This window comes from Labrus bergylta, chromosome 5 (genome assembly GCF_963930695.1).
Source record: "Labrus bergylta chromosome 5, fLabBer1.1, whole genome shotgun sequence".
Lineage (NCBI taxonomy): Eukaryota > Metazoa > Chordata > Actinopteri > Labriformes > Labridae > Labrus > Labrus bergylta.
Window position 1 is genome coordinate 30,787,797 of NC_089199.1, and position 12,271 is coordinate 30,800,067.

The 12,271-nt window shown below is 38.3% G+C and overlaps 1 protein-coding gene across 1 annotated transcript in view; it reads left to right on the plus strand.

Annotated features, from left to right (window-relative positions):
• Positions 1 to 7,061, plus strand: part of LOC136179326 (NLR family CARD domain-containing protein 3-like) — a 69,089-nt gene extending 62,028 nt beyond the window's left edge. Inside the window, exon 3 of the transcript XR_010666477.1 lies at positions 5,556 to 7,061. The gene's annotated coding sequence lies outside the window, so the exon portion shown is untranslated. The remainder of the gene's footprint in view (positions 1 to 5,555) is intronic.
• The last annotated feature ends 5,210 nt before the right edge of the window (positions 7,062 to 12,271 follow it).

Below are 12,271 nucleotides of genomic sequence, written 5' to 3' on the forward strand. Positions count from 1 at the left end.
TGACTAAATATACAAACAAATTACTACAAAAGTGCTGAAAAAAAAACAATACACCTAGAACAGTGGTTCTCAATCTATGGTACCACCGGTGGTACGCGGGCTCTCTGTGGTGGTATGCAAAGAAATCTCCACAATATAAAAAACAAACCCGTTCAGCATAAAACAACATTTTTTTTATGTCGTACTCTTATCTTATCTGTCTTGTATCTATTGGGTTGTATTTATATCAAATGTGTTTTCCCCTCTAAATTAATCTAGTTTTTGCAACAAACAACTTTAATCTGCTCAATTTATGTTCGCGCACAGACATAAACAACAACAGGAGTACGCCCCGCGTTTTGAAAAGTTCCACTCGATATTCTGTTATAGTTCAGTCCTGAATCAACAGCAAGCAGCTGTAGGTCTACATTAACAGATATTCTGTTATAGTTCAGTCCTGAATCAACAGCAAGCAGCTGTAGGTCTACATTAACAGATATTCTGTTATAGTTCAGTACTGAATCAACAGCAAGCAGCTGTAGGTCTACATTAACAGATATTCTGTTGTTTATTGGAGTTCAGCACACAATCGGCAGCAAGCAGCTGTACATTAACATTTTTAAAACGGAGCCAGGAGAAGCTTCAGTTTTGATGCATGTACGGACAGCGGACCTTATCGCTCCCCCTCCCTCTATCTCTCTCTCTAGAGCTCTGAAGCTGATGTGATTCTGCTCTCTTTTGATGTCTTAACACTCCGTAGGAGTCGAGAGGGATTTTTTAAAAAAGGCAGTTTTGCTATGTTGAACGCAGAGACTTAGGCTATAATAAAGCGGCGCTGTTTGCACGGAGCCTGCAGATCGGCGCCTGCACTCTCACGCGCTCTCTCTCTCTCTCTCCCCCGCTCTCTCTCTCTCTCCCCCGCTCTCTCTCTCTCTCCCCCGCTCTCTCTCGCTCTCTCAGGCACACAGCAATTTTATGAATTAATGAAAAATTAATTGAGAACAGGTTGGAAATATACTTGGGCCCAGGTATCGTGTTTGTGTGGGAAACACTGGAGACTAAATATTTCCAAACAGGTTGTTGGTATAAAGTTGTCATTTTGATTGTTCTGCACTTTTGTGTGTGCCAGTTCTAGCACTAGCCCTTATTAGGCCTACAGTGTGGCTGCCAGCAGTCAATAATAAATAATATTCTTTTTATGAATTAATTTGCCTCTTGCATGAAATGTGTGTAGAAATAGGCCTACAGTGTTTTTTAACGTCTACCATAATGGTGGTTCTTGGAGAGCCAAATATTTTCGGAGGTGGTACGCAGGCTAAAAAGTTTGAGAACCACTGACCTAGAAGAAAGGAGAGAAGTCCAGGGGGCTCATCTATCAACAGTGTGTGAGCACGGATCTGTGCGTAATGAGGAAGAACATTCCCACACAAAGAGTGGAATTTATCAACTTGTTCTTTTACTTAGAAATGTGTGTAAATATAATATAATAGAATAGAATAGAATTACTTTATTGATCCCAAACTGGGAAATTGTGGCATTATATGAGTAAAAAACACAATGTTAGCAAATCTAAACATAATATAATATTAACTACAAAGTAAATAAGTACTAAAAATATCAAAACTAAGAATGTGAATATATACAACCAGGATTTAACTAAGCATTACTAGTCTTAAATAGGAAGATTAGATATGGAAGATTGAATGTAAATGTGCAAAAACAGAGTTGTAAATGGACAGTATTGACACAAGTTAAAGTGCATGAGTGTAGACATATTATAAGCAGAAACTATACAATATAACGGCGAGTAGTTTGTAAACACGCAGACACGCCGACACAAACACTTGAAGGAATCTTGGTGTTCATGTGTTACTTTTAATGACAGCTGTCCTTTTCTATCAGAAAGGTATCCTTAAATGACTTCCCCCACCAGCTCAGGTGTTCTACCTTAATATATATTCTGCCAGCGGTTCAATAGATAGTACGAACATCAATGGTGACAATGGATCCCCTCGTCTGGTACCTTTAGAGATCTTAAAAATACATTTACATTACTCCATTAACTCTAACTCTGGCATTAGGCTGCTTGTTCATAGCTTTCAACCAGCTTATAAAGTTGGTGTGAAGTCCAAATTTACTTCAGGTTTCAAACAGGTTCTTTGTTAATCTTCATGTCAAACACTTTTTTAATTCCAGCTCATCACAGACCGAGTCTTTACAAACTGACAGATGTTTACAGACACTTAAATGTCTGCTGTGTCTGTTTAGCGTCTTTTCAATGTCCGTCTTTTCTCCCTTATTAAACTCTGCTAATGTTGAGAAGTTTCACTGAAGTCTGATTCAGTCAGTTAGTGATATTTGATAAGGGGGCGTGTCTGTCTGTAAAAAGACTTCCTGGAAGGCTGGTCTCAAGTTTCCTCGATCCTCTGTGCTGAAAATAAGAGACCTGAGACGTCCATCAACATGGCGGCACAGAACGACTTCCGGTTCAAGCGACGAAAAATAAGAGACATGAGGAGTAGCCATTCAGATTGAGAGCAGTTAGACATTCTTCATCAAACTGATTAGAGCAAAATTAATGTTTGTTATTTTTCTGTTATTTGAAGTCAGAATAAATTCAGTTTAATGATCTCTGAAATATGACGTGAAGTTCTGTTAACTCTGCACCAAACAAAGAAATGTTCTTCAGAGGGACACTTTTTCATTTCCCTGTGAGGACACTTGAGATAAATCACTTGAACCTTTACATCAGCAAACGTTGAATCAGCACTTCCTCTTTCCCCTGAGTGTGTTTAGGTCTTAACATGACCTGTGCTCAGGTGTGTTGGTGGGGCGTTGCTGTCTCAGGGGGCAGAAAGCAGCTGCACCATGGACCAACAAAAACCTGCTCTAAAGTCATGGTGCAGTATTTCCATGCTATTTAAAGGCTCCATTAGTAAGATGGTGAGATGCACAGACACAGACAGGTTCACATTGTTCTTCCACAAGGCTCGTAACACACACAGGAACAGATTACACACAGCACACCTGTGAGACACTGCAGTTCATCCAGGTGGAAATAACTCTTTAAGGTGTGTTTAATGTCTGCTGTTATTTCTGTCCCAAAAGGCAGAGAAAATCAGAAACTGCTGCTGCTAGATTTAAACACAGTTTACATGAATCAACAGTAAACACATCACTCAACTGTGTGACATGATGATGATGCCTTCAAGGACTCTCAGTAAACACATCACTCAACTGTGTGACATGATGATGATGCCTTCAAGGACTCTCAGTAAACACATCACTCCACTGTCTGTGACATGATGATGATGCCTTCAAGGACTCTCAGTAAACACATCACTCAACTGTCTGTGACATGATGATTATGCCTTCAAGGACTCTCAGTAAACACATCACTCAACTGTCTGTGACACGATGATGATGCCTTCAAGGACTCTCAGTAAACACGTCACTCAACTGTCTCAGACATGATGATGATGCCTTCAAGGACTCTCAGTAAACACGTCACTCAACTGTCTCTGACATGATGATGCCTTCAAAGACTCTCTGTCCCTTTCAGCTTCAAGTCACCAACACGTGACCACGAGAGCTGAAAGGTGTCGTGCTACTTTCCACGCCCACTTCACTTCTGAGCAGGACTGAAGTCCCTGCTGCTCTTCATACTGGATGTTCTGTATCACTGATAATCAGAATAATCATGACAACGATGATATTATATGATCAGAATAATAATAATAACTTTATTTATATAGCAGCTTTTAAAAACAGAGGTTTACAAAGTGCTTTGACAAACAGCAAAAACAAGAACAAACTAAAGCAAACACAGAAGAACATAAACAACAACAAGAACATAACAAATACAAAATACTAAAAATAATTAAATACAATTCAACAGAAAAGAACCCAAAGTGCACGATACCCAACAGATATATATAACCCGACCATCACAAGAACCATCACAAGAACCACCATAAGAACCATCATAAGAACCATCACAAGAACCATCACAAGAACCATCATAAGAACCATCACAAGAACCATCACAAGAACCACCATAAGAACCATCACAAGAACCATCACAAGAACCATCATAAGAACCATCACAAGAACCATCACAAGAACCATCACAAGAACCATCACAAGAACCCAGGAAACACAAGAACCATCACAAGAACCATCATAAGAACCATCACAAGAACCATCACAAGAACCCAGGAAACACAAGAACCATCATAAGAACCATCATAAGAACCATCACAAGAACCATCATAAGAACCATCATAAGAACCATCATAAGAACCATCACAAGAACCTTCACAAGAACCATCATAAGAACCATCATAAGAACCATCATAAGAACCATCACAAGAACCATCACAAGAACCATCATAACAACCATCATAAGAACCATCACAAGAACCATCACAAGAACCATCACAAGAACCATCATAAGAACCATCACAAGAACCATCACAAGAACCATCATAAGAACCATCACAAGAACCATCACAAGAACCCAGGAAACACAAGAACCATCATAAGAACCATCATAAGAACCATCATAAGAACCATCACAAGAACCTTCACAAGAACCATCATAAGGACCATCATAAGAACCATCACAAGAACCATCACAAGAACCATCAAAAGAACCATCACAAGAACCTTCACAAGAACCATCATAAGAACCATCATAAGAACCATCACAAGAACCATCACAAGAACCATCACAAGAACCTTCACAAGAACCATCATAAGAACCATCACAAGAACCATCATAAGAACCATCACAAGAACCTTCACAAGAACCATCATAAGAACCATCATAAGAACCATCACAAGAACCATCACAAGAACCATCATAAGAACCCAGGAAACACAAGAACCATCACAAGAACCATCATAAGAACCCAACAACACGAGCTGAGACCAAGAGGAGCAAAGATTTAAAAAGATGTAAGAAACTAAAAGAGATAAAAGCAAATGAAAAGATAACAGCAATAAGAAGGTAAGAGCAGAAAAAGAAATAGAAACAAGTGGTTAAAGGATAAATAAAAACTATAATATTAATAATAATAAAAAGTATATATAAATATAAAACATAAATAGACAAAGTAAGTAAGATCATTAAGTTAAAACATAAGAGGAGTTAAGATAAGAGCATAAATAAAAGACAGTAAGAAGTAACAGAAGATAAAAATAGTTAAACCAGTAAGAAAAGACATTAAGAAGACGACATCACATAAAAACAAGTCTGTAAAAGTACGTTTTAAGAAGGGATTTAAAAGAATTGAGGGAGTCTGCGAGTCTTATCTCCTCAGGGAGGTCGTTCCAAAGTCGAGGGGCCCTGACTGAAAAGGCCCGGTCACCTTTAGTTTTAAGTCTCGACTTTGGAACGACCAGGAGGCCCCCACCTGAGGATCTAAGACTGCGGGCTGGCTCATATGGTGTCAGTAGCTCTGTTATATAGCTTGGAGCGAGCCCCGTTCGTGTTTATCATGAATAATATAAAGAATCATCATGAAGTCTCTCTCAGAGTCTAATCTCTCATTTATGTCTTTTTATATCAACAGGTGGAGGTGGAGTCTTTAAAGAGAGGATCCTGCTGATCACAGAGCTGGAAGCAGCAGCTGGTGTGTTGGTGAGTCTTTAACTGGGCTGTGTTACTGGGAGACTGACGGACCAATCACAGTGCAGATGACTCTCAGTGCTGCAGTCTGAGCTGCTCTGAGATCAGCTCCACCGTCACACACAGGACCATGACCTCGGACATTTTTCTATTCTCATGTTCTGAATTTAAACTGCTTCATGACTCAACGACCGAAGATGAACTCTTTGATTTGTATATAAATGTTTCTGTTGCAGCGCCACCCTGTGGACATGTGTAGTGGTGCAGGTTATTCATTGACTCATATTCACAGATAACAGTAGAAGTTGATTCCAGCTGTGCAAGTTAAAGTGTGAAGTTCTGCTTTTAACCACGAGTCGTTGGTCGTCTGATAATAAATCAGTCGTCTCTTTGTTGGATCAAAACAAAGAGGAGGCTTCACTGAGTTTTTAAAAGAACTACAAACAGGATGTCTGGATCCAGGTGCAGAGTCAGCACCTGAATATTTGATGTTATATGAGATGATATAAAAAGAGCTGAATAACATGCAGACTCAATCATTGATATTCATTCATCATGTCAGGGTAACAACGGACACTTTATCAAACTATCTTTATTTTTAACTTCTGATGTTTATTACACTTTGATGTTTGAACCTTCTGTTTTTATTATCTCAGGATTTTAAATAGAAATAAATTCAATCTGTGGAGGGTTTTATTTAAATAATAATTCATGTTTAGGTTCTGTTGCTGCTATCACTGCTTTCTGCCAGCAGGTGTCACTGTTTCCACAGTTTCCTCCCAGACTGATCGATCTGAAGAGATTATTTCTGTGTCAGGAAACACAAAGAAAGATAGATGATGCCAGCTCTTTTATTTGTTCTTATGTTTTTATATTTCATGTTCAAGTTTAATGTCTCTTTTTGTAATCACTGCCCCCTAGTGGACAGGAGTGTGGAGCGATTCAAAGGCAGAAAAATAATCTTTGACTGGACTTCTGTAATGAAGTGAAGTGTGAAGGAAGTTGAGCTTTCTTTGAGTCTCTCTGTAGTTTGTAACTGAATACTTGGACTCTTCTTCACTTTAGAGGGAACATGTTCTCCACATTTCTTCAACACATTCTCTACGAGTTCCTCGTCTGATCTAATTAACCCCGTGTTTTAAGATGGGCTGGTGTTTCTGCTCTTGGTGTAAAGCCAGACACAGTGATCTTTCTGTCATGTTGTTCATGTGTGTTACTCTTGATAATTCACTCAAATAATGTCTCTATATTCTACAAGTGATTTACTTTTTAAATAACTGACACCATGTCAACACAAAGTTTCACTGCTTCCAATCCGCCTCTTATACGACGGCCATGTTGCATTAAATAACATCAACCACTTCTGTTTATTAAATATCACAGTCTGGATTTTATTAAGGCTGTACATTAATCTTCTTTGAAATTAAACTTCATTTGACTCAAACATGAAGTTGGTGTTATTTTCTGATGTTTATGTTTTTGTCCTCTTGACTCGTTTGTTTTCAGATGTTCATCAGGCTCCAGGTCCCATCGAGGAAAAGTTCATTCCTCATGATTTAATTCATGAAGCCGACCTGAAGTTTTGGATGACACAGTAAATATAGACTTTAGTTCAGTATATAATTCATATCATTATTTTAGTTTCGTTGTGGACAAAAAAAAGCAGATTGGAGCATATTCCAGACAGACACAGCATGTCCCGGTTACCATAGTAACAGTCCCTGTAACCATAGTAACTCACTGTCCCTGTACCCTTAGTAAACCACTGTTCATGTTACCACGGTAACAGTCTGTCCCTGTGTAACTTTAGTAATTATAGAATTTCCCTCGGTATCAATAAAGTATCTCTGTAACTCACTGTCCCTGTAGGCTAACCTTAATAACACACTTTCTGTCTATCTGTAACCATAGTAACTCACTGTACAATATAATCTAGTTTGTTGAATAAAGAGAAGTTTTTTACGTCTTGTTTCTGATAATAAAAACATGTTTTGAACAAAATAAATCCACAGAAAGCGGAACAAAAGGCTGCAGCACCTCCACCGTCGGTAGGATACTTTATAGTGTGACACACAGCGGAAGGAAACAGCGCGAGCACCAGATTTGAACGCAGCTACATTTCCTCTCAGACTTTCCTGTTGTCCTAGTTCATCTTTTTTTAAAGTTGAATAAAACCACAACAACGTGTTCAGCTGAGAGTCTGAGAGAGTTTATCAACCAGCGACTAACGGCTGCTGCGGAAGACATTTTTGTAGTTTTTAAAAGAACTATCGTGGAGTACGAGGAAGAGATCGATCGTCAGCGCAGACTGCTGGATATCGTTTCGAAACCTCACATCATCTTACACAGAGCAGGGGAGGAGTTAACTAAATGATTTGAAATGAATATACAGAGATGTTTGATTAGTTTTGTTCCCAGTGGTGTTACTAAAACAGTGGAGTGGTGGGAACATTTAAAAAAAACTGATTTCTAAGCCTAACCATTAAGTCGTGACATTAGCATATTTGTTATTTTCTCCTTTAATAAAACATAAACGCCATCAGTGACCTCAAATTACGACTGAACTATTTGAATCCCTCTAATGTATCTTCTTCATATTCTGTTGTTAATATTTTGAATGGTCTGCTGATGCAAAGTGGAGCCTGAAGAAGTGAGTATACTCTTAATTAGTCCCTAAATGTTTTAAGGGTCCCGTCCTAATCGGCCTCTGTTGTAATCAGTGACATGGAAAACTCCTGCAGATTTAGTTCAGCTAATAAATGAGCCTTTTGTTTTTACACACTGACACTCTTCTGCTGCTCGACTTAAAGGAGTAGAGATTGTTATGAAGTCAACATAAAGCTCAGAAGAGGAGCAGATCTGATCTTTTTAATGTTGACAGACTTCAGACTGAAACACCTACATGCCTTTACGTCTCCTCATTCCTGAGCAGTGTTAGAGGTGATGTGTTACATCTTTGGAGACTTTTATGTTATGTTAACATGTATGGACCGGACCCTGGAATTAGAAGTGCTCACTTTAGTAGGGGTCCAGATAATGGCACAACGTGCTGTAGTTTGGTACCATAGCTTTGGTACGTGTCCCTAAATATTTCACATATTAAGTCGCTCACCTCTAAAATATTTGTACAATAATTGTAAGAGCAGCGGGCTACCTTTTGCTTCTAACTGTTATTTTTGGTTTGTGGTGAACAATGAGAGAAAAAGTGATGAAAAGTTCAAAAACACTCTTTGACAGGCCCTTTAAACATTTCTTCTGCATCATATCTGGATATCTTTACCTGTAATAGTCGGTTTTGGAGTACCTCTGTAAACCTTTCATGACTTTACAATATAAAAGCAGATGTTTTATGAAAGAAGTCTCGCGAGAAAGTGGGAGAACGCAGGTAAGCCTATATTTAAATTAAATAATTTACTTGTAAAACTACAAGTGTTGAGACTCATCTCACAGCTAAATACATCTGTCATGTTTTAATGAATTATTATAAAATCTCGGGTTTCTTTCCAGATGAAAACGTGACAAACCGAAACATGACGTCCTCGTCCACGAGATTTAAACTTCATATTTACAGTCTGAGGTTTGACCGTTAGCTCGAGTCCTCTTTTAAATCTAACTGTTTGTTACTCACCTCATGAAGAGTTGTTTTCATCCTCTCCAGTGAAGAAAATCTCCCTCAGGTGAACCCGGAAGTTGTCCGAAGATAGAAACGTATTAATTATTCGGTCTACTTTCAGGTGAGCATCAATCAGCAGCAGTAACGTCCCGCCAGGATAAAGTGGCAGGAAGTGACGTCGGAGAAATATGAAAGGTTTTGTAAAAACATTTCTCTTTACTACGGAGCCCCTGAAGTCCAAAAAGGTCAAAAAATAATAATAAATAAAAACTTGTGCGCACAATATATACATTTTATTTTTTTATTTTACTTTTTAGGACTTCAGGGGCTCCTTACTTTCCCGTTTAAATATATAATTACAAATAAAATGAAGTAATTTCTATTTAAAATATTACATAAATACAATCCCAACTAATAACTGACAACTAATACTAAATGTGTGTTTGTAAACATTTCCTTCCTGTTTTCAAAAGATGAACCTTTTAAAACTAAAAACTATTGAACACCTTCTTTTGCAGTTTTCATGACACTGCTTTTTTTGTTTGATTTAGAAAAATACCTTTAAGGAAACTTGGAAAAAATATAAATCCAACAAGAATTGACTTTTTAATTAATTTTCAAGTCCAATTTATCAGCAAATAAATATTAATTAATCTGTTTTTTTATGTGGGCAAAATATTAAATTCATAAAACTAAATGGCTGAACAAATAACCCTCCTTTTATAGTTTAAAACTACAGATCTGAAAAACCCTGAACAGTAAAAGTGGTTTAGTTAATTGATTGATGGATGTTTGTGTTGTACAGTTATAATTATGTTCAATGTTTATAGTTGTCCTTATTGTTGATAAAAAGACGTGTAGATGTCTACAACATATTGAACATGTCTGTCCATGCATTTGATGTTCATGACTCTGTAATGGTAATTTCATCCAATAAAAAATAAGTAAAGAAAAGTTGGATTTATCCTTGACTTATTTAGCCTTATTAGTGTTTTTGCTTTTATTATCTTTATCTTTAATGTTATAACTTTTGTACATTGAGAGCACAGTTACCAAAGACAAATTCCTTGTGGTGTGTGTCTCAGCATACATGACCAATAAAGCTGATTCTGATTCTGATCTTTGCAATGAAAATGAAATGTTGCTTTAAAAACGAGACAAAAGCTCAGAGATGAACAGAAGCACCAGGCGTCAGGAGGTAGAGAAAAGGAGATAGCTTTACTATAAAGAAGGCGTCGCTAGCAGAAGTTGCAACATCTCATCATACACGCATACATGGTGAATATATTTATGCCATTTTCTGTTGAGTATGTACCTTACAAAAGCTGTTATTTTTGCGTGTCGAAGCGAGACTTTGACGAGCTTCTCTGATACACATGGTAAAAACAAGAAGATGCTAACATGAGAAGTCATACAAAAAGCCAAACAGCATGTGATCAATCATTTTTTTAAAATCCAGTCGCAAATCTCGTATGTGCACCGGTCAAATTGTAAGACATTGAAGTATTTTGAAAATGAGACACACGAGAAGCTGACAGTTTCTTTTTCTTTTCCTCCATGAAAGGTGAGCTGAGGTGACGCAGACAGTAAAAAGAGACGCTCAGCTCCGTGTGCACCTTCAATTTATCGTGCACAAAACAAAAAGGACAAGAAAAAAAAAAAGCACTGAGTTTCAGCAAGTATGCATAATTCTCTTTTCTTTGTAATATAGCCAGTTTACAATATCCCCCCCCCTGCTGTGATCCACTTGAAGGGGAAAGAGAAAGGCCATGTGGGAAGAGCAGGGTGCAGGTTTCCAGACCAAATCCAGGAGAAAAAAAACTTCCAGTGAGTTCTGTGAGAAAGTTCAGACTTTTGCTCCCAATCCAGTTTTTGATTTTTTTTTCTTCCTGTTTTCTTCTATGTCAGCACCGTTTTTCTGTTTTTTTTTTTGTTGAGGTTTCTGTGCTAGGTGCAAGAGTGAACATACTGAGAAACAAATGACGACAGAGAAACAAAACAGCCAGCTGATTCAAACTCAGGATATTGCTTTGAGTTTCTGCAGAAGGAGAGAAGGGGAACGCAGGATTTTAGACGAGGGGATTAGAGGGCAGAGAGGATGGGAAATTGGAGAATAATCTGTGAATCAGATTTTATTTGAATGCATTTTCTGGATGTGCGTATATGCTACCTCCCATGTCAGGGGCCTTCTTCAGGTTTTGCAGAGTCAGCACTATTTCAAGTGTTCCTGCAAATTGAGACAAAAACTGCAGCTGACCTTTGTCCAAATATGGTCATAGGAAGGAGGCTCACTTACATGTGACCCTTCTGAACTTTGAAGTTCCTGTGTGAAACTTTAAACAGGATTTAAATAAGAGATGAATATATTTGCACTGCCTCTTTCAGAGTTAAATGGATGGTGAAGCGGGAAGTGGATATCTGTGTGACTGACGAGATGCTATCGCAGCAACGCGTCAAGCAAGATAAAGATGTAACAAGCCTGTCAAAAATACAAATATGGTCACATGACCTCTAAGAAAGTGAAGGCAACTGACTAACCAAAAGTCAGGTTGATGTCAGCTTCTTAAATTTAGTCTAAAATGATGTCACGTCCACCTTTATTCCCCTGAAATGGGAGGAGCTATACTCCAGCATCGCAGGCCTGTTAGCTGAAAGGCATTATGGGAAGAGTTATGGGAGTGTATGCGGTGGTCTCAGAAAGATGTAGACACTTGAAAGGGGGGGAGGGGGAGGGGGTTTGTTCAAATATCTCAGAAAACGCTCGATTCTTCGGCCTATACTATAGCAGCTTGAGTTCGACGTAGCTACAACTGCAGGAGCACTTACATCTTATTTACATCATAGACAATCTAACGTATTCCTCTCTCACAATATAGAATCCAAACCATCATCAAACGAGGGAGCGATCGACTCGCCACAGTCAGAACCAGATTCAACAAAAGTCAAAGAGAAAAGGGGCGACACGGAGTGAGGGGGTGATTCTTGTTTCTTCTTCAGAGTGCAAATGTTAGTCAAAGCTAGCTGACGGACTGAACCGTCCAGACAGA